The sequence below is a fragment of the Cervus canadensis genome, chromosome 8, assembly GCF_019320065.1.
Source record: "Cervus canadensis isolate Bull #8, Minnesota chromosome 8, ASM1932006v1, whole genome shotgun sequence".
Lineage (NCBI taxonomy): Eukaryota > Metazoa > Chordata > Mammalia > Artiodactyla > Cervidae > Cervus > Cervus canadensis.
Window position 1 is genome coordinate 65989566 of NC_057393.1, and position 15552 is coordinate 66005117.

The following is a 15552-nucleotide window of genomic DNA, read 5'->3' on the forward strand; positions in this document are numbered from 1 at the left end:
AAGAAGTAAAACTGTCACTGTTTGCAGATGGCATGATACAATATATAGAAAATTCTAAAGATGCTACCAAAAAACTACTAGAGACTAGCAATGAATTTGGTAGTTTCAGGATACCAAATTAATATACAGAAATCTATTTCATTTCTATATATTAACAAGGAACTATCAGAAAGAGAAATTAAGAAAATAATCTCATTTACCATTGCATCAAAAAGAAGAAAATACCTCAGAATAAATCTAACTAAGGAGTTAAAAGACCTGTACTCAGAAAACCATAAGACACCAATGAATGAAACTGAAGACAACATACACAGATAGAAAGACATGCTGTGTTCAGGACTGGAAGAATTAATATTATTAAAATGACCATGCTACCCAAGACAATCTACAGATTCAGTGCAAACCCTATCAAAATACCAATGGCATTTTCCACAGAACTAGAACAAATAAATCTAGAATTTGTATGGAAACACAAAAGACCTTGCATTGCCAAAGCAAACTTGAGAAAGAAGAACAAAGCTGGAGGTATCACTCTCTGATTTCGACTATACTACAAAGCTATAGTAATCAAAACAGTACAGTACTGGCACCAAAACAGACACATAGATCAATGGAACAGAATAGAAAGCCCAGAAATAAACTCACATACCTATGGTCGAATAATCTACAACAAAGGAGGTAGGAGCATACAATGGGGAAACACAGTCTCTTCAGTAATTGTTCCTAAAAGCTACAAGTGAAAAAATGAAATTAGAACATCTTCTCACACCATACACAAAAATAAACTCAAAATGGATTAAGGACCTAAATGTAAGACACAAAACAATAAAACTCCTAAAAGAAAATATAGGCAAAACACTCTTTGACGTAAATCATAGCAATTTTTTTGGATCTGTCTCCTAAGACAAAAGAAGTTAAACCAAACATAGACAAATGAGACTGAATTAAAAGTTTTTGCACAGCAAGGGAAACTATCAACAAAATGAATGAAAAGACAACTGCTGAATGGGAGAAAATATTTGCAAATGATATATGATTGATAAGGGGTTAATATCCAAAATATATAAATAGCTCATACAATTTATTATCAGGAAAAAAACAATTACAAAATGGGCAGAAGACCTTAATAAGCACTTTAAGAAGACATACAGCCAATCAACAGGAACATGAAATGATGCTCAAAGTCACTAATCATCATAGACGTGCACATCCAAACCACAATGAGAGATAATCTTACACCTGTCATAATGGCTATTATCAAAAATACCACAAATAACAAATGTTGGTGAGGAAGTGGAGAAAAGAGGACTCTTGTAATTGGTTGGTAGGAATGCAACTTGGTGCAGCCACTACAGAAAACAGTATGGTTGTTTCTCAAAAAATTAAAAACAGAACTATCATATGATCTAGCAATTCTACTCCTGGGTATCTATCCAAAGAAAATGAAAATGGTAATTCAAAAAGACACTTGCAACCCAACGTTCATAATAGCTAATAGCTTAATTTATAATAGCCAAGATATGGAAACAACCTAAGTGTCCTTCAACAGATGAATGGATAAATAAGAGGTCACACACACACACACACACACAATGGACTACCAGTCAATCACAAATAAGAATGAAATTTTTCCATTTGCAACCATTTGTATGGACCAAATTTTGCCATTTGTATGGACCCAGAGGGTATATTATGCTTACTGAAATGTCAGAGAAAGAAAAATACTGTATGTTAATACTTAACAAGTGGATTCTAAAAAACAAAATGAATGAATGAATGTAACAAAACAGAAACAGACTCACAGATATTGAGAACAAACTAGTGGTTTTCAGTGGGGAGAGGGAAGGGGGACGAGGCAAGATAAGGGTAGGAGATTAAGAGTTACAATCTAGTACGTATAAAATAAACAAACTGCAAGTATATGTTATATAGCAGAGGAAATATAATCAATATCTTATAATAAGTTTAAATAAAAAATCTGAAATGCTATGCTATATATTTGAAACAGATAAAATTGTAAATCAACTACACCTCAATGAAAATAAATTAAAAGATCTTTTGGCAGTAGTAGAGAAGACTTGTGTGGGCAGACACTGAAAGCAAGGAGGAGACCAGTTGGGAAGTTATTATGAAACCCAGGCCACGGATAGCAAATCAGCTTCATCTCGTGCACCAATTCTGACAGATTGATACAAGTGGCTGCAAGGGTACTGCATTGAAAGGGGAAAAGTCTAACGATTGACTAGTGATGTCTGGCATGGACACAGGACAAGAGAAATGTGGTATGAGTGCTAGGGATTTCCTGCGCTAAGTAGAGATGATAAGAGCCCAGCATAGAAGGAAAGGGACATGTGAGAGAGATATCAGAAGTAAAAGTAGAAAGACCTAGTGACTTAGTAAATCAGCTTAGGGACAGGAAGGTTGACTTTGTAGATTTCTGGCTTAGGCAACTGGTCCTACTAACTGAATTTGGGAAGATAGGCAAGAGACAAATTCTGGCTTAGGCTTGTGTTGGAGGTGTCTGCGGAATACATCACGTAAGGTCCAGGAGACAGGTGGACATACATGTGTATCACTCTGGAGGTGGTTTGTAACGCTGGACCCTGCTTGTGGCACCTGAAGCCACGGTGGGTGGGGATGAGGACCAGGGAAAGCGCTGTAGAGGGCGTGGGGAAGCCGGTTGAAGGCAGGGCCCGAGGCATGCCAGCATTCAAGGAGGAGCTATGATGTGTTGTAATTGTGCTCAGTTGTGTCCTGTTTGTGACCCTATGGACTGTAACCCGCCAGGCTCTTCTGTCCATGGCATTTTTCAGGCAAGAATACTGGAGTGGGTTGCCACTTCCTCCTCCAGGGGATCTTCCCAACGTAGGGATCAAACCCCATCACCCTGCATCTCCTGCATTGCAGGCAGATTCTTTACCCGCTGAGCCATTCTTTAGCCTGCTGAAAGAGGAGCAGGGAGGAAGGCAAAACGGGATGTTTAGAGAGGTAGAAGGTGGGCCTTGGAAGAGCAGATGGAGAAGTGGGAAGGCTGGCTATGTGGGATGCTGCACAATGGCTGTCATTCAAGGTCAAGCGTAAAGTAGCCCTGACGCTCCCAGGGCCCCACTCTGTTAAAGTTCTTCTCAGACACCTCTGGAGAATGTTCTCACTTTGAAACAGCCCTGAAGGAGGGGTGGCCCCACTCCTGATGAAGAGGGAACAGGCCAAGCAGGCACAGGAAGGGGTTGCTTTAAAAGGTCCTGGCAATGCTCATGGTGAGATCACACAGGTGTCTGCTTTATAATACCTCTTTAATGTGCATGTTCAGGTTCTATTCACTCTTCTGTCTGCGTGTTATATTTTCACAAAAGTGAAAACAAGTTGTCCCGTGTCCCCTCCCAACACCATCTCTGTCCCTTCTGCCAGGTTAGTGGTTTTCCATTTGGCTATGAAGTGTCTGTTTCAGCTCTGAATCTCTGCAGAGAACCCAGAAGAGCAAATTGGAGACACACCATCCTCACTTCCTGGCCTCTCACAGCTACCCACTGTGTGTGCTACTGTCTGTGGACAGCCCTACGCGGCTCCCATCAAACGAAATCACCAAAGGTCTTTGTGCCCTTAGGGAGTCAGAGCTGTGTAAACACAACCAGAGGGCGGAGGACCTCAGAAATCATCTCAGCCACCACAGATGCTAAATCAAGCTCGGACCCACAGGCTGCTTTTCCTCCCACCCACCTTCAGGCTTCTGGAGCCCAGACATGGAATTAGGGTCCATTCTCACCCGGAGTTTCCAGCCTTCACCCCTCAAGTCCTGCGCTCCAGTCTGCTGGAGCCTCATCCCCCACCACCAGATCCTGGACCAATCATCCCCACCTTTTCCCTCTCCTTCATACCCCTACCCCCAGCCACCACCCTCCCCAGGCTAAGCCAGCAAGAGGCAGGGACCCCTCAGGTGACAGATGGGGCATGCGGTGTTTTTGCTTGTCACACGGGCATACAGAATGACAGACCTTGGGAACCAGGCATTAATACTAAAGATTTATAGTCAAATCTGTCACGGCTGAAGGCACTTCCCCCAAAGTTGGCTCGGCCTGAAGGTCGCTTTTCCGAGGTGATAAGTGCAAAAAAGATGTCCTCACCCACCCTCCTGGGCCCTCCCCCATCCTAAGCAAAAGCGCAGGCTACAGAGAAGGAATCTGAGGGAAAGAGACAGGAATGTAATTTCTCCAGGAGAGTCTGAGCCCATTGCCCCCATTTTCCCTCCATTCCCACGCTCCCCTCCCCTTGCCATGATCCTTAAATGTGTTCAGACATGGCTGTGAAGTGCCAAGGAGGCCAGGGGAAGACGGAGGGGCAGAGGACACTCCTGGGCAGCTCCTGGGGATTGGACCGTGAGCCCAAGGGCCAAGCCAGGTAAAGCACCTCTCTGGCTTCCCAGAAGTGATGGCTTGGGGATGGTGAGGGGAAGAGAGAGCTATGCCTGATTCAGGTAAAGTGGCCCCACTCTGACGGTGCGCAGCTGAGACCAGCATCTGATCTTGAGCCCCATCTGAGAAATGGGAGCTGCCCTGAGAGGGGCCTGGAGGGGAAATAAATCCCTGCTCCAGTCTTCCTAGTGAGAGCCAGAGGTCAACATCTACCCACTCAGCAAATATTTACCTCCAAGGATCACAAAGCAGACATGCTGAGAGGGTGCTAAGAGACTGACCAGGCTGATGGACCCATTTTACAGATAGGGAAACTAAGGCTCAGACAGGCGATATAAGTATCCAAGGCCATTCATTCATTTGACAATTACTGGCACCACACTGGGCTCTTAGCCTGCCAGTCAGGGTTCTTGCCCCACTGGTTGCTCTGAGGAAAATCAGTACTGGGCACAGAGTGGGGCACAAAGATGCATAAAGAAGAGGCAAGATGTAAGCATGTGGATCCTTGACCTACACTGGGAATGTCAACAGCAATGAGTCACAGCTAATGCAATGATTCATCTCACTTGTACCATGACCCTAGGAGTAATACCATTCTTCCCACTGTACTGGAGAGGAAGCTGAGGCACAGGCCTCACGGCTGCTATTCATTAGAATCCGTGGCCCACTCTCTGATGACCAGGCTCTACTATCTCCCAGGAATAGGCAATCTGACAAACACTGTCAAGGACAAATTTTAACTCACTACCAACATTTTTCCAGTGAGGACAAGGCTCTCTAAGAGAGGAATGGGTTTCATGGGCTGAGGCAGTCTCTGAAGTCTTCCTGGAGGAGGTGGCAAAGGTACTAGAATGGAGCCAGAGCCTTCCTAATAGGGAGTCTCCCAGACTGGGGGCCAGCAGGCACACACTCTGACCTATCCCTGAAGGACTTGCCTACGAGTGCCACCGGGGGGCTCCCTGGAGATGGGGACCCCTGGGCCTTCATCAGCAGAACAAGACGGCTGGGTCACCAGGCAGTGCAGGCTGTACCGGCAGCTGGCGCCTCAGTGCTGCAGTGAGGGGGTGGGGGAGGCAACGGGGGCCAGCATCCTGAACCTGGCACGTGAGCGGCGCCATTCCCGGGTTATAGATGAGCTAAATTAGCTGTGATGCTCATTAGCGGCAGCTCCTAATTAGTGAAAATTAATATTGGCTTTGATAAAGACATTGGCTGCAGCTCTCTAAGGCGCAAGCATTATCGACCTTGTCGGCAGGGCTAACGAGTGGGTAAGTGGAGGCGACAGGGTGTCTGGGAGTGGGCACCAGGTCCCTGGGGACGAAGTACAGGGCTCTCCGGTGCACTGACCTTCAGCAGTTCTCAGCCCTAGGGGCAGGGGCATGAATCTTCCCTCCCAGGGAAGGGACCTGACCTCCTAGCAGTCCTTCTGCAAGAACCTATCCCCATACCACAGATGCTGTGGGATCCCCAAGCAGACCAGTCCCAGTGATGGCTAGCACCTATAATAACTTCCTTCAATACCGTTTGGCTATTATGTGCTCCAGGCTGTATATTAAATGTCTTCACATGTATTTAATGATCCCCAAATCCCTGGAAATAAATACTTTCATTAGCTCCATTTTACAGAATAGGAAAACTGAGGCTCATGGAAGCTGAGTATCCTACCCTGGGATAAATGGGTAGCAGGGCTGGTCCCAAGCAGTCTGACTCCAGAGCCATGCATGTGGCCTCTTCATTATGCTGCCCCTCCCCGTGACCCCATCCCTGAAAGAAACAACTGGAAGGCAGCATAGCTCACCCAGCATTTAACACTGAATCTGGCAGGTGATCAACGCTTAAACTTACAAACGCACAAATGAACAAGCAAAGGGAGCTCTTAGTTCTTCCAGATGGTTTACATTTAATTACATTTTACATCTTCTTTCTCAATCTAATTGGTACTACAGAGAACCTGAATTTCAATTTGAGGCTATTTCTCCTGAAACTGCCCAGGACAGAATCCACACTCTGTATCCCAGAACACTGCCTCTGGTAGAGGTCACCCAGAAGCACCCCTTCTTCTCAGGGAGTGACTAGAAACCTGGAGGCCTCAGCTCATCCAGGCCCTGGCTATGCTACTGCCAAGTGACCAGTCCTGGGCCCTGTCCCTCGGGAGGTGACTAGGCAGATGTGACTTCCCTTCACCCCAGACCCTGCTCCCAGCTGGGGACCCTGAGTCCCACCTGGGGTAATGACGGGAAGTAACAGATACATCTATTTTTAACCCAAATAAAGGGAAAATGTTTGCCACCATGGAGTTTATAAAAATAACAATACATTATTCGGGCATTAATAACAATAAAGATGTCAAACTGTCAGATAAGAAGTTAATCTCATTTGAGCACAATTAAAGATGCTATTATCCCACCACCTGGGGCTACTTTGGCTTTTACCACTCAGCAGGCTTCATCGATAAAGGGGCCAGGCCAAGTGCACAGGAGGCGTTGGAGCTGCCCGCCTGCTCAACCCACCACTCAGCTGCTCCCTCAGTGACCCCAGCGCAAAGGATACAGGCTTAGCTTAGCTGTGGAGGACCGGGCAGGACTTTCAGGGCCAAAGACTTTAGACAGAGCCTGCTGGGCCTGGGCCTCCATGCCTGCCATTTACTGTGCCTTCCCAGGATCAATGATACCAGGTGGGTCCTCGGTATCAGCAGAAGGGCCCCTGCCCATTGGAAAGGGTCCAGCCAAGAAGAAAGAAGCACTATCAGTGTTGAGCAGAGAGGGGGTCCGGTGCAGGGAATCAGTCATACGGACGACAAAAGGAAGAGCTGAGAGGCCAAGAAGGGGACGGTGCAGTGACCCAGGGATCAGCTGCAGCAAGAAGCCACCACTGCCAGCTCTGCAGGGAAGGGTCAAGGGAGAAAGCGGCATTTCCAAGCCTGGGGGCAATGCCCCTGGTGGGAGCTGGAGCCACCACCCAAGCAGTGGACAGCCTTCCTCCCACTGTCCAGTCTCCTGCCGGGCCCCTCATTTTCTAAATCCAGGTAGAAGTCAGCAGACCCAGGAAAGACAGCCCATGGGGTCAGCTCCCTGTGATTGAGGGCAGAGCTGAAGAGACCAAGAATGGATCTGAGGAACAAGCTTAGGACTGACCCAGGGTCCTGTCCTGAAATTTAATCACCCACCATTTTCCGACCACTGAATCCATTCCAGGCACACCTGCAGATGTGGGGCATATGAACACATATGTGGGGCACATGACATGGGTTAGAAGTCCCATGGGCCCTCTAAGCAATTACTGCCTAGTGAGGGAAATAAACACATGTGCTAGCTCACTTCAGTCGTGTCTGACTCTGTGTGACCCTACAGGCTGCAGCCCACCGGGCTCCTCTGTCCATGGGGATTCTCCAGGCAAGAGTACTGGAGGGGGTTGCCATGCCCTTCTCCAGGGGATCTTCCCAACCCAGAGATCAAACCTCTGTCTCTTATGTCTCCTGCATGGGCAGGCAGGTTCTTTACCACTAGCGCTACCTGGAAAACCCAATAAACATATAAACAGTTTATTTCCACATAAAGTGATAGGTGCAAGGCTGTATCACTGGCCAGGAGAGGCCAGAGGACAGACCCCTGAGGCAGAAATTCCAGGAAGGCTTCCTGGAAGAGAGACGGTGTGAGGTGAATGAAGACAAAGGAGGAGGAAAGGAAACTCAAGAAGCGCGTCTTAGGCAGCAGAAGTGTGCAGACCAGGCACTGAAGCAGAAAACAGCAGAGTGTTCGGTGCATGACAACGGGGGTGCCTCTGGGCTTTTTAGAGCAGCTGCAGGGCAGAGCTGGGACTGTGTGTTCTGAGTTGGCGAGGTGGTTGGGCTGCAGACGGTGACCTAGGTGTCACTGGCTCGAAGTGGTCATGGGACAAATGGAGGGGGAGATCCCATCATGGGGAGCATGTATAAGGGGTCAGAGGGCATTTCCTGGGAAGCACTGCTCAGTGGAAGAAGGAGACCAAGAAGGAGTGGTCACAAAGGCAGGAGAAGGGCAGGAGGGTGCCTGGGGAACAGTGAGTCAGGTCCCAGGAGCTGCAAGGTCAAACAGAGAGGTGAGGTCTGAAAACTGCCCCATCGACTGGCCTTAATGTGAGGTATGTCAGTGCAATGCAGGGAAGAGCTATGCAGAAGGGTCAGGAGCAAACAGCAGACCAACCCAGGTCAAGAGGAAGCGAGTGAGTGTAGACCACCCATCAAGAAGCCTGGCTGCATATATTTAAAACTTTTGTTCTTCAAAAGACACGGCTTAAAAGAATGTACAGAGAGATACAGACTGAGTGAAAGTATTGGCAAATCATCCATCTGATAAAGGACTCTGATCCAAAATATATAAGGGACTCTCAAAATTCAATAATAAGAAAACAACTTGTTTTCAACAATGGTCAAATGATTTGACTGGCCACTTCAGAGTAGATATACAGTTGGCAAATCAGCACATGAGAAGCTGCCCAACACTGTTGCTGCTGCTGCTGCTAAGTCGCTTCAGTCGTGTCCGACTCTGTGCAACCCCATAGACGGAAGCCCACCAGGCTCCACCGCCCCTGGGATTCTCCTGGCAAGAACACTGGAGTGGGGTGCCATTTCCTTCTCCAATGCATGAAAGTGAAAAGGCTCAACGCTGTTAGGGAAATGCAAATTAAAACCACAATGAGATACCACACATACCTACTAGAATGTCCAAAATTAAAAATACCTCCCATCATAGAGTTACCAGAGTCTGGAGGTGGGAAAGAATGGAATTATTGTTTAATGGGTACAGAGTTTCTGTGTGGGACAATGAAAATGTTCTGGAAAGAGTGGGATGCTTCCACAACATTGGAAATATACTTAATGCCACTGAATTGTACACTTAAAAATAGTTGAAATGGTAAATTTTATGTATTATATACATATATATTTCCATAATAAAAAAAAAGACATCCTGTGCCAAGTGTTAGCAAGTCTAGTGAGTGGAACAGCTGAGTAGGAATGTGAATGGTACAACCACTCTGAAAAACAGTTTGGCAGTTTCTTAAGAAGTTAAACATACACTTAACACTCAGCCATCCCACTCCTAGATACTTCCCCCCCCCCCTCCGATATAAAAGCATATGTCCATATAAAGTAACTGAGTTTTATGGCACTCTTATTTGGAATAGCCAAACACTGGAAACAACGCAAATGTTCATCAACAGATGAATGAATAAACAAAGTGTGGTCTATCTTTGTTTGGAATACAACTTGACAACAAAGATGGATAAGCTATTATGTAGCAACAATATGAATGGGTCTCAAAATAATGATACTGAGTGAAAGCAGATAGACAAAAAGAGTACATACAGTATTAGTCCATTTACATAAAGTTCTAGAAAAAGCAAACTAATCCACAGACACAGAAGGTAGATCAGTGGTTATCTGGGGAGGGAAGGTAGGAGGGGTAGAGGGAAGGATTACAAAGAGGCATGAGAAAACTTTTGGAAGGTGATGGATAAGCTTAGTATCCTGACTGTGGTAACGGTTTTCAGGGTTTACCTGTATCTCAAAAAGAATCAATTATACACTTTGAATGTATATAACAACACAACATTTTTCATATGTGGATTATATCTCAATAATGCTGTAGGTAAGTTATTTTTTTAAAGGAGCTTGAATGGGAAAGAAAGGAAAGTTGGTGGAGGGATCTTCAGGGTCCAGAAGGGCTGTGTTTTAGGATGGAAGGGATATGAGCCCTGCTTTGGGGCTCCTGTGGAGCAAGGGAACTGCTGAGCCTTCCTGAGGTCCACATAGAAGAAGCCTAGGAGAAAGACAAGCCCTGAGCGCCAGCGTGAGGGGTGACACTGTCTAGAAGGCAGAGGAGGAAGCAGGCGAAGGCTCTTGGGGGAGGAGTTCTGGGAGGGGCGAGGAGCAGAGGAGGAGGGGCTCGTGTCTGCCCCACCCCTTCGCACCCGCGGTTTCCTCTGTCTGACACCTGACCCAAGCGCCTGGGCTGCACTCTGAGCCCCTGATACACATTTGCTCCTTGAATCCTTAGGAAAGACCAGGGAGGACCCTGGTTCTAGCGAATCAGGAGCAATCACAGAGATGTCCTGGAGACTTGGGGTCCATCTGACTGCAATGCCAGGACCCCCTCTTGAGGGCGAGACTCTCTCCTATGCCCACCTCCTCCTCTCAGCTTTCCCCTCATTATCACCCGTGTCCAGCCTGGGTGGCCATGGTCAGCTGAGAAGCATCTGACCCTCCTACCCCAGCAGAATCCCCAGGAAGACGGGGCTGTTGGACCTGCTGAGCCGCTCCAGCACCAGTGGGTGCTCAGGAGACATTGTGGGGCAGGGTAGTGGGGATTCATGAAAGGACTCTTTTGAGGGTGTGCATCAGCGGTTCTCAGAGTGTGCTCCCCGGAACAGCAGCAGCAACAGCACCTGGAAGCAGTGAGAAATGCAAATTCCCAGGCTTATCCCAGATCTGCTGAATCAGAAACTCCGGAGTCAGGACCCAGCAATTTGTTTTAGCAAGCCTTCTAGAGGATTCTGAGGCTCACCAAAGTCTAAGAACCACTGGTGTACATTATCCACTCACAGAAGTTCTAATTCAAGTTCACACTTAGGTTTGTCAGAGTTAATTCTCTGGAATTAGATAGCTTATCCCATCCCAGCAACCCTGATCCTGGGGATCCTCTCCTTGGTCTCCAAAGGGGCTCGCTCAGCCATCCTGCTCTGTGCCAGCCCCTCCTCACCCTCCTCCCACCATCCCCCACAAAGGAAAAAGAGCCAATGCTTTAAGTAATCACAACCTCAGAGAGCATGCAGTCCCACAAGGGCTACCCTTGTTGCTCTTCCCCAGATTCTGACTTCATAATAAACAGCAGCCACCAAGGTGGACCGTGACCCCGTGGGTGTGTGAGCACAAACACACGCACACACACACCACACTCTGTCTCGCCCATGGCCAAAGGCCAGGGTGCCGAGCAGGCTCTTCTGAGACATTACCTTCTGAACATCCTATTCCTCCCACACTCAGGAGGAAAATTATGACTTTCTCAGGGAGTTTTTTTTTTTTTCCTGTGTTTTTTCCTCTCCCCTCGTTCGGCACACGGCACTAATTTATGACTATTTTCCCAAGTCCACTGAAGTAAGAGGGTAATGGCTTTCAGCCGTTTGCTTTCTCTCACCTGTCACTCACCGCTGGCTGCCTGACAGGACTGCAGACAATGTTCCAATCACAGGGGCTGTTTTCCTTCCCCAGGAAGCAAAGAATTCATAGTGGCCGTGGGGAGAGTTATTTCATTCCCGGACGGAACAACGTCAGGTAAGCAGCTGTAAAAATTCATAACCAGCAGGGCTGCCTCTGGCCTCCAGGGCCCCAGCTCTGAGCTGGCCCGGCCAGGGTTCGGGAGCGGGGTGGCACTCGACGATTCAGAACCCCCTGGTCTCTCTCACACCATCGACTCCAGCCTCCTGACCTTGAGTAGGTCACGTTGCCTCTTTGTCCCTGAAGCTTTCCAGCTATCACCTGGAGAGAAAGTTCTTTGTCCTCAGGGCCAGGCATGGAGAATGGGGGTTACATGACCAGGCATGCCCTCAGAGGGCCACCTGTCCCCAGCTGAGTGGCCAGGGGTAGGATGCTGAGGCTCAGCTGCTCATTTGAAGATCAGAGAGACTCTGTGCCAGGACCGTCCAACCAAATGTGCAGGGAAAACGGAAACATGATCCGTGTTGCCCCAGACACAGCCACTCCACAGGTGTGGCTACTGAACACTTGAAACACGGGGAAAGAGAAACTGAGTTCTGCATTTTTATCTCATTGGAATTAATGTACATTTAAATAGTCACGTGTGGCCAGCGGCCACTGCATTTCAGTGTTATACTTTTCCATGGGCTTCAAGTGTCTCGCACTGACAGGAATGGAGATAAGGGTATGGTGCCTTCATCCTAGGTGGTGGTGAGGATTGAATGAGATGATACATGTAAAGTCTTGTCACCTAGTTGGCTATCCATAAATGGCAGCTCTGGTTAACTCTATGGGGCAGGGTCTGATGGACAGGGGAAGGGGATTTGAACTTAGAGGTGTCTGGTTATAACAGCACTTTAAGTGACTTGCTTCAGTTTAACTAGTAAGGAGATCTAGCTGCCACCAGTGAGGAGGCACATGGGACACATGGTCAGGGTCAGCAATCAATGAGACTGAAAGGGTCTACGAGAGGTCCTGTTATGTGGCACGACCACCCCCTCTGCGCCCTCCATTCCCTATTCCTCATTTAGCATCACCAGAAATGTAAAGGTGAGCCATCCACCCAGGCTCTGGACAGTGAGGCTGGGCGGAATTGTTTCTGGATGAGACAAGTCCTCATCACAGATAACAGGTGGGTTTTAAAAGATTCTCTTCCCTGGAGCCAGAGCAACAGGAGATGCAGCAGGACTGGCTGGGGAAATGAAATGACTATTTGACCATCTTCTAAAACCAGGCAGTCAGGGATTCACAAACAGTCTGCCCTGGATTTAAGTCTGGACTCTACTGTTTACTAGTTCTGGGAGCAGGGCATCTTGATTTTTCCCTCTGAGCTTCAGTTTTCTCATCTGTCACACAGAGCCTTAAAGACCCTCCTGACAAGTTATCATAAAGATTTGATGCAACAATGGGTACAAAGTGCCCCCTAGGTGCTCAATAAATAAAAGCTGTTATTACTATTGTCATTACTATTATTGGGAGGTAGCAGAACACACTGGTTCACAAGCCAGTTGTTGGAGCAGGACCACCCAAGTTCAAATCCTGGCTCCACCCCACTCACCAGCTATATGATCTTGGACAAGTCACTGCAACCATTTGCCTTAGATTCCCCATCTATAAAATGGAAAAGATAGTAACCCTTCCTCACTTTAAAGGAGCTTACAGCAGTTACTGACACAGAATAAGTACCACACGTGTTGCTGAAACTAAATATTCTAATGAGGCCTCCAAAGATACAGTGGTGGGTAGACAACATCTATATGTTCCTCATAAGGAAGCAGCCAATGTAAGAAATTCCAGCAGGCCTGGGAATCAATTCCCAACATGTCAACATGTTGATGGCAGGACACTGCCCTAGGTGAAGCAAAAGGGCAGAGAATGAGAAACAGCAGAAAAACTTCAACAAAACAGATCAGTTCCAACATGAAGATGTTTTGACCTCAAGAGACCTGGCTGTCAGACACCCTGGGGTCTTTACACCCACTGATACTTTGTCACGAGAGAGTCAACATCCTGATTTATGGATGAGAAAACTCTGGCCAGAGAGCCAGCCAGTAAGAGAATGCTAATCTCTTCCACCATCCGTCCGGCCTCCCCTGCCACTCACTCACCTCTTCTAAAGCTCAGATGGAAGATGGAGGGATAGAGAAAGGAGGGAGGGTGACCCTGTCCTCAGCCCTCATTATTCTTTCAATGGCATCGACGGCACAGAAAGTAACTAGGAAGGAAAAGACAACACTTCCTGCCAACTGGGTGAGCGCAGGCTGGGATTAACGAGCCTTGATGGTGTGCCAGGCGCAGTGCTGGGCATTTGTCACAAGTCCTATGTCACAACTCATATGTCATCTCACCAAATGAGGGTACCAGGCTGGAGCAGGGACAAGCACCCAGGCTCCCAGGCAGCCTGTTTTCTCAATGTGGCCCCTGGTCTAATTTCAGAATGCAGTTTCATAACTGCCCCTCCTCAAATAAACTCAGATTTATTTATATATTTGGAGCAAAAAGGCAGTGTGACTTTTCTCATTGACATGTTTCTAGTCAGTAAAGCAGGTCATTTAAGTTGTAAAAATATTCATTTTCCTCCCCTACGTTCAACCATGGCACTCAATGAAGCTATTTTTATTTTGAAAGTGTTAGTATTCAGTTGTGTCCGACTCTTTGTGACCACATGGACTGTAGCCCACCAGGCTTCTCTGTCCATGGAATTCTCCAGGCAAGAAAACTGGAGTGAGTTGCCATTTCTTTCTCCAGGGGAATCTTCCCCACCCAGGGATCACACTTGGGTCTCCTGCATTGCAGGCAGACTCTTCACCAACTGAGCCAAAGAAATGCAGCTGGTGAACATTTTAATTTTCCTAAGTTGACCTTCAGGCAAAAAAGGAAGCATTCTCCCTTGAATCTGAGGCCATCTAAGTTTGAAGGTCCCACCCAGAGGGGCAGGCACCATAGGCCCACTCCCCACACTTGTCTTCTGGTTTCCTGTCTGGAGAGTGAGGGCAGGCTCAGGGGCACCTCAGAATGTCAGCATCTGATCAGCTTTTTTCTTTTTCTCGCTTTTTGAAAGCACTTTTTGTGCAGGCAGGGGCCGGTCCCCAGGTGGGACAGGAATGACCATCCCTGCCACTGCACACCCGGTGGGGGCCTGGCCCTGTGCCCACCACATTCATTATTTCATTCAAGAGTCAAAATAGCTCTGCATAGTGCATGGGATCAGCCCCATTTTATAGATAAGAAAAACTAAGGCTCCCAGGGCTGGAAGGATCTGCCTGAGGCCTCAGCATGGGCGGGGGCAGAGCCCGGCCTCAGAGCTCCCTCCACAGCTCACGGACTGTCACACCACGTTGGGAGTGCATAGCCAGGAGTTGGTGATGGATGTCCAGGCTGTTGACAGTGAGGCCAGCAGGTTTATCGCTTCAGAAGCCACCCCACCATCCCTGACAGACCCTGAAACACACCCTGCCCCCGAACCATCTCCACACTTTCTTGGGCAGGACTCCTTCCCAAGCAGGTGGGAGCACCTGAGAAGGAAGCAGTTCCCTGCTCCTTAATTGACTGTAAATTGCTCCAGAGCTTTTAATGAAGGCCGTCAGGAGTAATTATGCCCACTGCTGCGCGGCTACTCTGTGTAAACACAAAAGGCGGGGGCTGAGGGCATCTCACTATCTCATCTCCGCTCTACTGTGCCTCCCCTCCCTTGCAGACCCCCTCCTGTTTCACACATCTGTCACCCGAGGAGGAGCCATAACTGAGGTGTAGAGAACACTGGTGATGTCCCAGCCATGGGACCTGCAAGATGGCCAGGCAGGCAAGAGATGGGTCCAGAGAGCCCAACATGAGGCCCACAGGGCAACTGCCACCAGGGCTGCCTGCCTGACCAGGCCTGGATGACGGAGGACTCATGCTGGACTCCAGAGC

At 47.9% G+C, this 15552-nt stretch overlaps 1 protein-coding gene across 9 annotated transcripts in view; it reads right to left on the reverse strand.

The window, feature by feature from the left end:
- Positions 1-15552, reverse strand: part of CDH23 (cadherin related 23) — a 433939-nt gene that overhangs the window by 348562 nt on the left and 69825 nt on the right. The gene's annotated exons all lie outside the window — the stretch shown is intronic.